Genomic DNA, 14,190 nt, shown 5'->3' with positions numbered 1-14,190 from the left:
GACAAAAGTACAAGGACTAGTTAGGAATTGAACCCAAGACCTTCGGATCTGTGCCGGCCGAAGTGGCCGTGCGGTTAAAGGCGCTGCAGTCTGGAACCGCAAGACCGCTACGGTCGCAGGTTCGAATCCTGCCTCGGGCATGGATGTTTGTGATGTCCTTAGGTTAGTTGGGTTTAACTAGTTCTAAGTTCTAGGGGACTAATGACCTCAGCAGTTGAGTCCCATAGTGCACAGAGCCATTTGAACCTTCGGATCTGTGGTTTGGCACTTAGCAATTAAACCACCAGGGCACACATCACATTAAAAATACTTCGAAAAAAGTCTTGTTAGGGTTATCGGTTCGTTTATTTAATGACTGCTATGGGCACGTTTTTTTTAAAAAAAAGTATGCATGCCGAAAGTTATTTTATTCTTACCTACATTAAGATATTGTCTGAAGCGAACATTGAAATATCTACCCGTTTGGTCTATGTCAAATTTTGAAAAGGTGTCACATTTTGTCTTGCATACACCACAGTTGGCGTTTTTATTATGACTTACTCTTTCCTTGCGTCGTGTTGTATGTTGAAGTTGATTGCTCGTTTTATTCTTAGGTAAAAAAGCAGCAATTTGTTCAAACGCTTTTCTTCTGTACTTAATATTACACATTTCTTTCCTTGGTTTTCGGGTTTTTTATCTACATTTCTCATCCACTTCTTAATTGTTTTGCTATGCAAGCTAATGACGTCCTTTACTTTATAACCGTAAGCCATTGTTACATCTTTACTATATGGATTTCATGATTGTACTCTTCTTGATTTGGATATAGACTGTGTAATCTTTGTATTATAGACGGGAAATAAACCTATTTATATTGCGGCGGATGCATGGTCTTTTGCTTAATGATAGTATCTGAACAGATCAGCCAATGGCAGGAAGCGAAACTGTAGTAATATACTTGTTTGAATATAGTAAGATCCAAGAAATTAGTGGTGTTATTTTTTTCTATTTCCGAAGTGAATTGAGTTTTAGGATGTATTCAACTTCCCAGTAGCCTCTGTTAATTTGTCTACGATACTAATCCACAATACGACTGTATCATCGACAAATTTATAATGATAGACTGTTTTTCTTTATTAAACTCTGCGTTTCGGCTGAGAAGCATGTTCATAAAGAAGATTTTGACCATTAAGCTCGACAGACTACTGACCATAGCGAGACCTTCAGTTTGTTAACAAATCTTACGGTCAAGACTGATGTAACTGAAAGTGATGGACAGCTCCATCATCTCTATTAACTCATTGAATTGTCCTATGCTTACGGTGTTACGTTTAAGCAGATTACATCCAACAGTACAGAGTACCTCGTGTATTAGAACGTCTGTAAGTAAACTGACGACACCGACAAAATGGAATTTCGACATCTTTAGTCATACGAACGAATACCGTATTATCTGAAATACTGTGTGACTCTTTGAAAACGAATACCTTTCTCAGGTTGTTATTGGGTGATTTATTTTACTCCTGCTTCGGGCTTTATTCGTTATTACTAATAAGACGAACTGCATTCTTTTTCTTTGGGCAACTTTATCTGATATCGCCCAGTTGGTATTTGCGGGTGCATTACTTTACGTCTCCATTTCTTTACTGGCTCGAAAAAGAAACACGACGTATCTGTTATGTTTATGAGAGCCTCTCTCTTTCATTCTGTAGTCGTTTTTTGTGCGTGTCGTTGTTCGCTAATGATAACAGCAGTGTTGCCTTTGCTCTTTGTTATAAATGCAGAATTATTGTTTTCTAATTTCTCGTTAAGACGTTTTACAGGTCTTTCTTCCTCTGAACTATGAATTTCGTTGGGCACATTTTTTATCTAAAATTCTTTTGATATTAACTTGTATTACATTTTCTTCATAATGTGTAAGCATAGGTAAATTACATGCTATCTTAACTTCGACTATAGTTCTCGTAAAGTTTCTGAAATCAAAGTCAGTCTGAAAGTTATGTTGCAAACGTTTATTTATCAAAGTAAGTTCCTGAGTTGACAGTAGAATATCAGTTATGTTAACGACGCGGCCGTAAAAATGATGGCCTTGCCATGGTACGAGAGATTCATACGAAAAATTACTGCCTTCAAGCTACTGGAATATTTTCTCAATTTGACTCCGTAAAATTTCGTTTTTGCACTATTCACCCTCTGACTGGTCCCACATCTCACGTACTCAAATTGTAAGAATGAAACCAATTTTTGTAACATTTGTCGGATGTCATGTTTGGGGAGTGCGTTTATTGCTACTTCATCGTATCACTGCAACTGACCAAAACATGTCGCCAGCGCTGCAAACCGGACCAAACTACCCTCTAATTCATGACCATCTTCAATTCCGGCACCATATGGACGGAACATATTAGGCGAGGCGCCTAACTATTACATTTCACATACCTTCCAGCTCGTTAAAAATATTTGTAATCTCTTTTCACCTTGACAAATAGTGGCCTGAACAGCCCAAACGCATTTTCAAAACTTCATTAGTCACCGAAATACAGTCACCATCTATTTTAGAACGGATTTGTGGTATTTCTTTGTGCCAGACTAGCAGATTTGTATGAGCCAAATTCAGTGATATAATTCTTTTTTACGTGTGACAACAAATTACGTAGTAAAAATCCATTGCATTTGAGTTTTATCCGCTGCTGCTGTGGCCCTTTTGAGTACAGCGCCATCCGAAAGTGTATGGTACTTACCACGGAAATTAGGCCACTGCGGCAAGCGATACGTGATGTTTACGCCATTCTCGATAGAAACTGTCATTAAAACTAAGTTATACTTCTGTTTTTCGCTGATTAATGAATTTGCGAAAACGTATTGCTCTTTGTTTCATGACCTCCTTGTTATTATTCGTTTGGGAAAAAGAAATCACAAGTATCTTTAACGAATTAAAGATTATTTGATGTGAAATGTTTAAGCGCCTCACATTGTTTACTGTCATCTAACGCAAATGAATATTTCACAGTCTTTTTATTTCACGTCACGGTAAAAGCCATGAACTGCAATTTCGAGCAAAACCTGTCTGAATCTAAAATTATGCTATAATTTTCCCTCAGCGTGTGCAATAAAACCGCTGCTGCACATTAATCATAGAATTTACAAGAGTAAAAATAAAACTAAGTAACAACATATTACCAAAACACAACTGCTGCAACAAGCACGTAACAAAAGCGCTACATATGCTTGTAGTTACATTTTATGTACAGTTAATAAAATTCTTCTGGATCTAACGCAAATGAAAATTTTACAGTCTTTTTATTTCACGTCACGGTAAAAGCCATGAACTGCAATTTCGAGCAAAACCTGTTTGAATCTTGTAACGTCCCTTAGCAAAAGACATATTTTGTAGGAAAGAGAAAACATTGTGTATCATATTTTGTTATTGTATGGAATTATGTATTTTTTTATTATTATTTATTTTAGATAATATCTGTGTCGGCGAGTACTGAAACCGCACAGACGATAAATATCATACAAAGATGAAAAAATACCACTAGTATAAATAATACAGAACGAACATTAATTTCTCTGTCTTCTTCTTGGAGTTGTACGAGTAAGATAGCCTGTGACGTTGCAGTATATGCTAGCGTAGTCTTCTTTTGTCATGGTCAACAGATGTACGCCATTACGTACTCATTGTAAAATGTGTGTATTAGTTAACATATTTGAATGTTTTGAATAGAGTTATTTAATGAAACCTTGCATTATTATTTGTAGTAGCTTGCTTGGAATATGATCCCATCCTTTTAAGACATTTTCGCCGTGCGGTTAAAGGCGCTGCAGTCTGGAACCGCAAGACCGCTACGGTCGCAGGTTCGAATCCTGCCTCGGGCATGGATGTTTGTGATGTCCTTAGGTTAGTTAGGTTTAACTAGTTCTAAGTTCTAGGGGACTAATGACCTCAGCAGTCGAGTCCCATAGTGCTCAGAGCCATTTGAACCATTTTTTAAGACATTTTCAGTTATTTAAATATTATCCGTGGTGCAGAGCTGCGCTACGAACGAACGAGCCGCTGCCGCGGCGCATTCAAACTGCATTAAAAGAAATCTATCATACCGCAAAGAAGCGGGAAGGTAGTAGTGAGATAAATCATCTTTTTCAGCTTCCGGACTTGCAGAGCAGAGCAGCAGATTTTATGATGTGTTTTGCAGGTTGACGCGGGCTGCTGATAATATATTGCTAACAGTACAAAAGAGATAATTTACCTTCGTAACTTAATAGGAATTTTGCTGTGCTTAGTTCTGGTCTGGCAAACCTTATAGTGAAAACGTATTTTTCTCCGACAATAGTCTCATGTTCTTGTGCTAGCCGTGGTAATTATTGGTGTTTTACTCTTAACAAAAATCCACTGCAAAATTTTGATGTGAACAATCTTCGTGAACTGTAACATCAGTATTCATAACAAAGTAATTTTCATTTTCAATAGCTATAAAGTAGGGAAGATATGTTGACTTTTATAGTGAGTTACAGTAACGGAAAATGTTCCTTTAATAGAAAGCCAGATACAGAACAATAAGAATCCAATATATTCTGTTTGTTGAAAATTAATGATTATAAAGAAATTCAAGGCACAGCATTAATAAAAGGTGTTTCGCGGCTCTTTTCGTATATGCGTTATTACGCGAACAATAATAAAACAAAATAATAGAAAAGAGTTTTTACGAAAAGTGAAACTGTCGCCCAAAAACGCGGGGCCCGAATTTGCAGTGGCCACGAAAATAAATGTTTATGTAATTTCTTTCAGTGTCTATTGTTATATATATGTATGTATTTAGTGATAAATGTATGTATGTGTATCATGATTAATGCCATGTATTAATGAATGTACAAAAATTTTTCATGAAAAACCGCACCACTGCAAGCAAGTCAGAGGAAACGATCCTGATAGTACTGAGAAACTGTAACGACTACATAATCCGGGGGCAGCCGAACCCCGAGATCAGATAAATTAAAGGTAAGACTACAGTGTAGTTGTCCTGTTTGTAGAAGCTTAACTCCAGTGAAGTGATCTCATATCGCTAGTGGTGTGTAGTTTGATGTTAGTGTTTATGACAGGACAAAGTTGATTGTAGATAGTAATTTTTAGTGTGCAGTGCATTGCAGATAAATTAACATATTTTGTGTGCAAGTGAAGAAACTGTCCGATCTTGTGTTCGAGTAGGTAATTTATGAATATGGTTAAATTGCGTAGTCAACGTCCGAGCAATATGGATACTGAGGAACAGCCATTAGTTAGTGCAGGAAATGTAGAAGCGGGTGCATTAAGGAGTACAAGTACTCTCTTTGAGGATATACCATGCGAAAATGTGGGGGCAGCGGCACAGGAAGTGATGCCACCGCCCACCAGTGCTCAAGGAGAGGTAGATAAAGAAATAGCACCAACTCCAGAAAAGCAGGAACCAGAGAGTGGTAATCTGCCTGGGGGGTATTCACTTCAGGCGATATTAGAGCGCGTGCTGGATTACCAGGCAAAATTTGCGCAACAACAAGCTGAAAAGGACGAAAAAATTGAGATCTTTCTCGCACAGCAAGCTGAGCGAGATCGCCAGCAAGCTGAGCGAGATCGCCAGTTAGAGGAAAAGTTTCTTGCGCAGCAAGCTGAGCGAGATCGCCAGTTAGCAGAAAATTTACTTGCCCAGCAAGCTGAGCGAGTTCGCAGACTAGAGGAAAATTTACTTGCCCAGCAAGCTGAGAGGGACCAGCAACTTGTGCAATCGTTAGAAAATATGAAAAAAGAGATTGCCTGTATGAAACAGAATTATGAGTCGATTCCTAAGGCCGTGCAGGAGTTGACTGTACAGGTCAACAACTTGCAAGTAGCAAACACTAACAGGGTAGACGAAATAGGTGTCTTAGCCAACCGATTAGAAAAGCTAGAAGTAGATTCCACACAGCTTGTAGAGCAGAAGTGGAACGAACAAGCGACTAAAATTGAAACCGAATTCAACTCATGGCTAGAAGTAAAGGAGAGTGAGATCGAAAAAAATATTAATTCTAAGGTACAAGCAGCCATAGCAGAGCTGCGCTACGAACGAACGAGCCGCTGCCGCGGCGCATTCAAACTGCATTAAAAGAAATCGATCATACCGCAAAGAAGCGGGAAGGTAATAGTGAAATAAAATCATCTCTTTCAGCTTCCGGACTTGCAGAGCAGAGCAGCAGATTTTATGATGTGTTTTGCAGGTTGACGCGGGCTGCTGATAATATATTGCTAACAGTACAAAAGAGATAATTTACCTTCGTAACTTAATAGGAATTTTGCTGTGCTTAGTTCTGGTCTGGCAAACCTTATAGTGAAAACGTATTTTTCTCCGACAATAGTCTCATGTTCTTGTGCTAGCCGTGGTAATTATTGGTGTTTTACTCTTAACAAAAATCCACTGCAAAATTTTGATGTGAACAATCTTCGTGAACTGTAACATCAGTATTCATAACAAAGTAATTTTCATTTTCAATAGCTATAAAGTAGGGAAGATATGTTGACTTTTATAGTGAGTTACAGTAACGGAAAATGTTCCTTTAATAGAAAGCCAGATACAGAACAATAAGAATCCAATATATTCTGTTTTGGTGAAAATTAATGATTATAAAGAAATTCATGGCACAGCATTACTAAAAGGTATTTCGCGGCTCTTTTCGTATATGCGTTATTACGCGAGCAATAATAAAACAAAACAAAGAAAATAATAGAAAAGAGTTTTTTACGAAAAGTGAAAATCTAAAATTATGCTATAATTTTCCCTCAGCGTGTGCAATAAAACCGCTGCTGCACATTAATCATAGAATTTACAAGAGTAAAAATAAAACTAAGTAACAACATATTACCAAAACACAACTGCTGCAACAAGCACGTAACAAAAGCGCTACATATGCTTGTAGTTACATTTTATGTACAGTTAATAAAATTCTTCTGGATTTGGGATCGCACTGTCAACTACAAAATTCCGAAGTTTTGGCGACTATTGCAAGATGCCTTCCTGCAATTAGCAATACACCCTGAGGAAGGCATCTTGCAATAGTCGCCGAAACGTCGAAATTTTATAGTTGACACTGCGGTACCAAACCCCAGAAGAATTTTATTGACTGTGGCAACGGCCGCGGAAGCCTACGTTTACATTCATGTACAGTTCATTATTTTCGCTGTTAAACACTGTAGGGAGATAGAAATCAGCTTCATTCATTCTACATCTTGATGTCAGAACACGGGGATATTTTTACGTGCGAACTGATTACATCCGCAACGGATTATTAGCGAGAGTAAACATGGAAGTATTAATGTAATCGAAATCAGCAGTTCAAGATAAAATGTTATTCATTCGATGAAGGTCTGGAACCCGCGAAATAAAGCGTAATTCTTTCCTAAAGTGTCGCTGACAGCTGTTTCTTCCGTTTCCTTCAGTATAACCATGGTACTTGAGATAAAACTACTTTGCAGCTGCATGTAGCGTATGGAAGTGGTCAGCAGTGGTCTGAAATACAAGGGCATCATTGGATTCCCTCCTCCCACCTCCCCCCCCCAACCCCCACCCCTTCCTCGTCACGATTATTGGAATCCAGGGACAACCTACACGCACAAACAACAAAGACGATTTTCACAGAACCTGTCGTTCCTTGTTCCCGTACCGCAAACTGCGCAGACGCCGTGAGAAGAGTGCAGATGGCAACACTGCTCACTGCAGTTGACAATAAAAGAGACACTCGCGCTTCAGTTAGTGAGAAGTGACGTTATGAACAGTGGAATGCGCATGCAAATGCTACAAGAGCCAGGTGAAATGCACCGCCAACTCATAGCTCTACATGGCACAGCACAGAGCGGACTTTACGATAATAGTAAGTAAAAGACTAACAGAAATAAAGGAGTGGCAGGGTTTGCATGAGCACCAGAAGTTGCTTACGACCTGAAACAGAAACAAATCTCGAAACGTAAATGAAACAGTGGTTTCAAAATTACGCTTTACGTATTATGTGTTGTCTGTATGCAGTCTAATCATGCATTTCAGGGAACTGAGACATTTTGAAAAATGAATGAAGCCAAACGTGTATGGATGATTTTGAAGTCTCTTTTTCCCCTGTAAAGATAGGGCTTACAGATAAACGATACTCGTACCTGACTGACTCGTGATTCGTCATTGAATACTCACGGCTGTTATTCGTTTCATTAATTATTGGCCCCTGGGTTCGAGCTTCTCTTGTGGCTCCATCGCACAACGAGTGTTAATGTACCGCATCTCATCGGAATCGTAGAAGTGTATTCTTTAATTTGGCTGAAAATGGCATGATATACGTGGAAATATTTACGTGAAAGCGTGTTCTTTCCGCCATTTTTTGGAAACTTTCAATTTTCTAGAGACGCAAATGCCAGAACGTATTTTCGTGAATAGTCCCCTTCTCAGAACTGAAAGCTATGGCCTTTCTATATTTACTGGCCGATTTTAGTTGCTTTCTGGTGAGACGTTATGTCGAAATAAAAGCAGATGTTGATCAATGCCATCGCCTTATGGCGAAACATATGAACTAGACGGAAAGAGGCAATGCCCCTGTTTTATATTTTTACAATAGTTGTTATATTTTCATGCACATAATCTTGCATAGAGCGTTAATACCACTGTTTAACTCATTTGCACCGCGTGCTCATGGATGCTACATTGGGCGATCTGTGATCTGTATTTCGAATGTAATTGTCACCGTGCTTACATCGGAATTTCTTGTCACAAGTAACAAACGTGCTGCCATTCGTTGTTACGTACTCATGTGAGATAGTTGTGATACAGCTCGTTGCGTGGTGCTAGTGTGAGACCATGCATCATTTGTGATAAGTGCGGGTGCTTATTGTGAAGCCGGAAAAGCAGAGCGTGAAGAGTTCCCTATCACAGGCACTAAAGAGAACTGCTAAATGTCTCAGTATGAGTGAAAGTACGGTGAAATGAAAGGAATATCGAGAAACTTAAAAGTTTTGTATCACCAAAAAAAGAATCCTGGTAGGCGGCTGTAGTTTGTATAGGACGAATTTACTCGAAGGATCATTAAAAGGAAAATGCATGACTTCAGAGCAGTTTCCAACTGTAATGGGTCTATTGGAAAAGCTAAAAACTGAAGGGGAACGCTTTCCTGATGTGAGTGAAACAACTCTTTGACGTGTTATTAGGAAATTGAGCTACAGTTACAATTAGTTAAGCAAAAGGCCTATGCTGATGGAAAATAATCTAATAGCAGCGAGAGGGACGAGATTTTGCTGGGAATTAGACACTTGGGAAATACTGGATGACTATTTATTACGCTGATTAGTCTTGGTGTTGTGGAAATCGTTCCGGATAGCTTAGATGATAGAAACAAATAATTCCTTATGCATCGGGAAGCGAACTCTCTGTTCATGACAGTAATGACTGGGGAGGCGGAATTTAAACACCTTCCGCTTCTGGAAAAAGAATTATAACGCGCCCTATTGGGAACGAAGATAGGTTGGTGCGTCTCCGTGACGAATGGTTTTAGAAGCGTTCCCGACAAGTTGTCCAATAAATTCATAGATCAGGCTCCATATCAATTATGTAAATCCGGTGTAATGAGATCCGTCTCTAAAGTGGAAGAAGGAATCCGTTACTGAATCGATGAAAAATAATAGCTTACAAATTTCTTCTACAGTAATAAAACTTTTTAGAAGGAATTTCCTAAGGCATGTCTACTGGAACACGCGCAACCAGACTTCAGGTCACAAGACTTCCTTTTGAAAAGTGTATTGCGTTCAGCGGAAAAGGAACCTGAACTTCTGTGGTGCACTACGAATTCAATGCAACTGAAATTTTTTGGAAATTTATCAAGAACAAGGTAGCGAAAGAGAAGAAAACTTCTGAGATAAATGATCTGCAACAGCTGCATCGCTCATCTCTGCAAAATGTTTCCCAAATTGTCTTGAGAAATTTGGTGAGGCTCTTGCGAAAACTACAAAATAGGCATGCACAAAGAGTTCATTGTTTTGAAAAGGCAACAGAACCGTCGCAACTTCAAGTAGAAAACTACGGCAGTGGCGAAATGTTAGACTTTGTTTCTTAATTCATCATTTTCTCATGTAAAATTTAGTTCAGCCAATCGCTACACACAACAGTTCAATTTTTCATTTACTGTTACAAATGTACAATAAATTTCATTGTTCATTTACTGAAAACTATTTGTACAAAAGTGTTCATACACAGTTTCTCATTTCAGTGCCTCTTAAAATCTATATCTACAACACACGACAGTCCCTGAACGCCTATCTGGGTAGGTAGTGTAGGCACTTGCATCATATCACAACGGCGCGGCGACAACGCGCTGGTGCGCCAGTTACATTCGACCACAGCCTCGCAACAGGTTTCCGAACTCCTAACTTATTGCAAAGATTCAAATTTTACAGCCGTGTTTTCTCCGTCGCAGTAGCTGCAACGATAAACTCAATTGCAGCATTTTGCATTTCACAGTAATGTGACCAGAAAACATTGAATATCCTCCAGTAAATAGAGAATCGATTTACCTTTAAATTATGCACACAATATTGTTTACTAAGGTACTGAAGAAGCTTGCACAGGATAGAGTAGCATGGAGAGCTGCATCAAACCAGTCTCAGGACTGAAGACCACAACAACAACAACAACAAGGTACACTTTGATGTATGTGGCTCTTTAAAGTTTCACATAAAAAATTAAAAAATCACGCTTTCTCCTAAACATCTACATGTATGTTGCCCCCTTTTGAGCCAAATATACATTTATCAGCCAGAACATTATAACCACCGACCCACTATCGATATAAACCCGTCAAGTCGATAGCAGCATCACCCGGCGAGGAGTGACTGCTAGTCGCTCAAACGTACGGTGCATGTAGTATCAGTGTGTAGAATGGGAAAGGCGTGCGACCTATCTGAGTTTGACCGAGGGCAGACTGTAATGGCCCGGAGGCTCGGCACGAGCATTTCGGAAACTGCACGACTTGTTGGATGTTCGAGGAGTACTGTGGTGTTTTCAACACGTGGCGAAACCAAGGTGAAAGCACGTCCAGACGTCGTAGGGTTGGGCGGCCATCCGTCAGTACAGATGTCGGACTTCGTAGGCTGGGCGGACTGGTAAAAGAGGACAGACAGCGAACTGTGGCGGATCTGCCATCGGACTTTAATGCTGGGTAGAGGACAAGTTTGTCTGAACACACAGTGCAAACACTCCTAACGATGGGCCTTCAAGTGGACGGCCCACGCATATGCCAATGTGAACACCACGGCATCGGCAACTAAGACTGAAATGGGCGTGTGAACATCGGCACTGGACGTCGGCGCAGTGGCAGAGCGTTGCATAGTATGATGAATCCTGATACCTTCATCATGCTGATGGGAGGGCGCGAATCCGTTGTCTTCAAGGGGAACACCTCCTTGACACCCGTACTACAGGACGGAGACAAGTTGGCGGCGGCTCTATTATGCTCTGGGAACATTCACGTGGGCATGCATGGGTCTAGCGGAGCTCGTGAAAGGCACCCTGATGGCCAAAGAATACCGTACACTGATTGCCGATCACGTACACTCCGTCATGACGATTATGTTTCCTGACGGCAGTGGTATTTTTCAACAAGATAATGCGTCATCTACATCTACATATATACTCCGCTAGCCCCCAGGCGGCGTGTGGCGGAGGGCACAATTCGCGTCAGAGTCATATTTCCCCCCCTCTGTCCCACTCGCGGATCGCACGAGGGAAAAATGACTGTCTGAACGCCTCAGTACGAGCTCTAATTTCCCTTACCCTTGAGTGGTGACCATTGCGCGATTTGAAAGTTGGTGGTAATAATATATGCTCTACATCCTCGGGCGAAGATCGGATTTCGGAATTTAGTGAGCAGCCTCTTCCGTCTAGCACATCGTCTATCTGCAAGTGTATCCCCCTTCAATTTTTCTATGAGATTTGTAACGCTCTCGCGATGGCTAAATGTACCAGTCACGAATCTTGCTGCTCTTCTTTGGACCTTCTCAATTTCTTAAATCAGACCCAACTGGTAAGGGTCCCACACAGACGAATAATACTCTAAGACTGGACGAACTAACGTATTGTAAGCAATTTCCTCTGTTGAAGGACTGCATCGCTTCAGGATTCTAGCAATAAACCGCAATCTAGAGTTTGCCTTGCCCGTTACTTGTGTAATCTGATCATTCCATTTGAGAGCATTTCGACTAGTCACACCCAGATACTTGACAGATGTTACAGCTTCCAAAAACTGGGCATTTATTTTGTACTCGTTCATTAATGGGGTTTTTCGCCTTGTTATACGCAGTAGGTTACACTTATTAATATTGAGAGATAGCTGCCAGTCATTACACCACGCATTTATTTTCTGCCGGCCGGAGTGGCCGAGCGGTTCTAGGCGCTTCAGTCTGGAACCGCGCGACCGCCACGGTCGCAGGTTCGAATCCTGCCTCGGGCATGGATGTGTGTGATGTCCTTACGTTAGTTAGGTTTAAGTAGCTCTAAGTTCTAGGGGACTTAATGACCTCAGAAGTTGAGTCCCATAGTGCTCAGAGCCATTTATTTTCTGCAAATCCTCATTGATTTCTTCACAACTTTCGTGTGACACTACTTCCCTGTAGACTCCAGCATCATCGGCAAACAGCCTAATGCCGCTGTCAATACCATCAACCAGATCGTTTATGTTTATGTAAATCGTAAAAAGCAGCGGTCCTATTACGCTGCCCTGGGGCACACATTAAGTTACGCTTGTGTCTGTTGAAGTCACCCCATTCAGGACGACATACTGCTCTCTGGCTGTTAGAAAACTTCCTATCCAACCACCTATGTCATTGGATGTACCATAAGCGCGCACTTTTTGGAGCAAGCGATAGCGCGGAACTGAGTCGAACGCCTTTCGAAAGTCGAGAAATATGGCATCAACCTGGGAGCTGGTATCTGGAGCCTGTTGTCTATTATGCACAAAGAGGGCCAGCTGTGTCTTGCATGACCGCTGTTTCCTAAAACCGTGCTGGTTCTGCAGATGAGCTTCTCAGAGTCTAGAGTCTGAACACAAAATATGTTCCATAATTCTACAACAAATCGGTGTCAGTGAAATTGGCCGGTAATTATGTGCATCCGATTTTCTGCCCTTTTTATAGATTGCTCTGACCTGGGTCTTCTTCCAGTCTCGTGGAACTTTCCGCTGTTCCAATGATCTCATAGATGATGGATAAGAATGGTGCTATATTTGTAGCATAGTCAGTATATAATCTCTGGGCCAGATGCCTTCCTGGCGTCTGAGGATTTTAACTGTTTTACAATCTCTTTTACACTAAACACTGTGTCAGCCATCCTTGCATTTGTTCGATAATTTAAAGGGGGAAAGGTGCTGCAGTCATATACCGTAAACGAGTTTTTGAAAGCTAGGTTTAGAATTTCGGCCTTCTGTTTATCATCAACCGTTACATTACCCGTACTGTCCGCAAGAGACGGTGTTGAATTATTTGTAGCGTTCATAGATTTTACGTACGACCAAAATTTTTTGGGGCAAATTTTAGAATCTGCAGATAAAATATTGCTTTCAAATTCGTTAAAAGAATCTCTCATTGACCTTTTGACAGCTGCTTTCATTTCGCATAATTTCTGTTTGTCAGCGGGGCAGTGACTACGTTTAAAACTACTGTGCAAAATTCTCTGGTTTCTCAGCAACTTCCTAATATGTTTGTTGTACCAAGGTGGATCCTTTCCCTCCCCTATATTTTTGCTAGGCACATACTTCTCTAGCACGTGGTGGACAATACCTTTAAATTCCAACCAAATATGTTCAATATATCTGTGTCGCGCGGTGAATGCTTGGACCTGACTATGAAGATATTCATTAATTACACTTTTATTTGCTTTCCCAAACAAGAAAACTCTACGCTGTTTTTTTTTCAGACTTCCACTGTCATAGAAGCCACAACGACATTATGGCCGCTGATACCTTCTTCTAGATTAACTTCCTCAAAAAGGTCAGGTCTGTTTGTCGCTGAGATATCTAATGTGTTCCCATCTCGAGTTAGTTTTCTAACCAATTTCTCAAGGTTGTATGTTGAGAGCGCTCGTAGAATAACTTCACATGCGTCTTTGCTTCTGCCCCCTGTGATAAACGTGTAATTTTCCCAGTCAATGGATGCCAGATTAAAGTCTCCACCTATAACTATTA

The sequence above is a fragment of the Schistocerca nitens genome, chromosome 3 (genome assembly GCF_023898315.1).
Source record: "Schistocerca nitens isolate TAMUIC-IGC-003100 chromosome 3, iqSchNite1.1, whole genome shotgun sequence".
NCBI lineage: Eukaryota > Metazoa > Arthropoda > Insecta > Orthoptera > Acrididae > Schistocerca > Schistocerca nitens.
Note: the sequence above shows the minus strand (reverse complement) of the source record.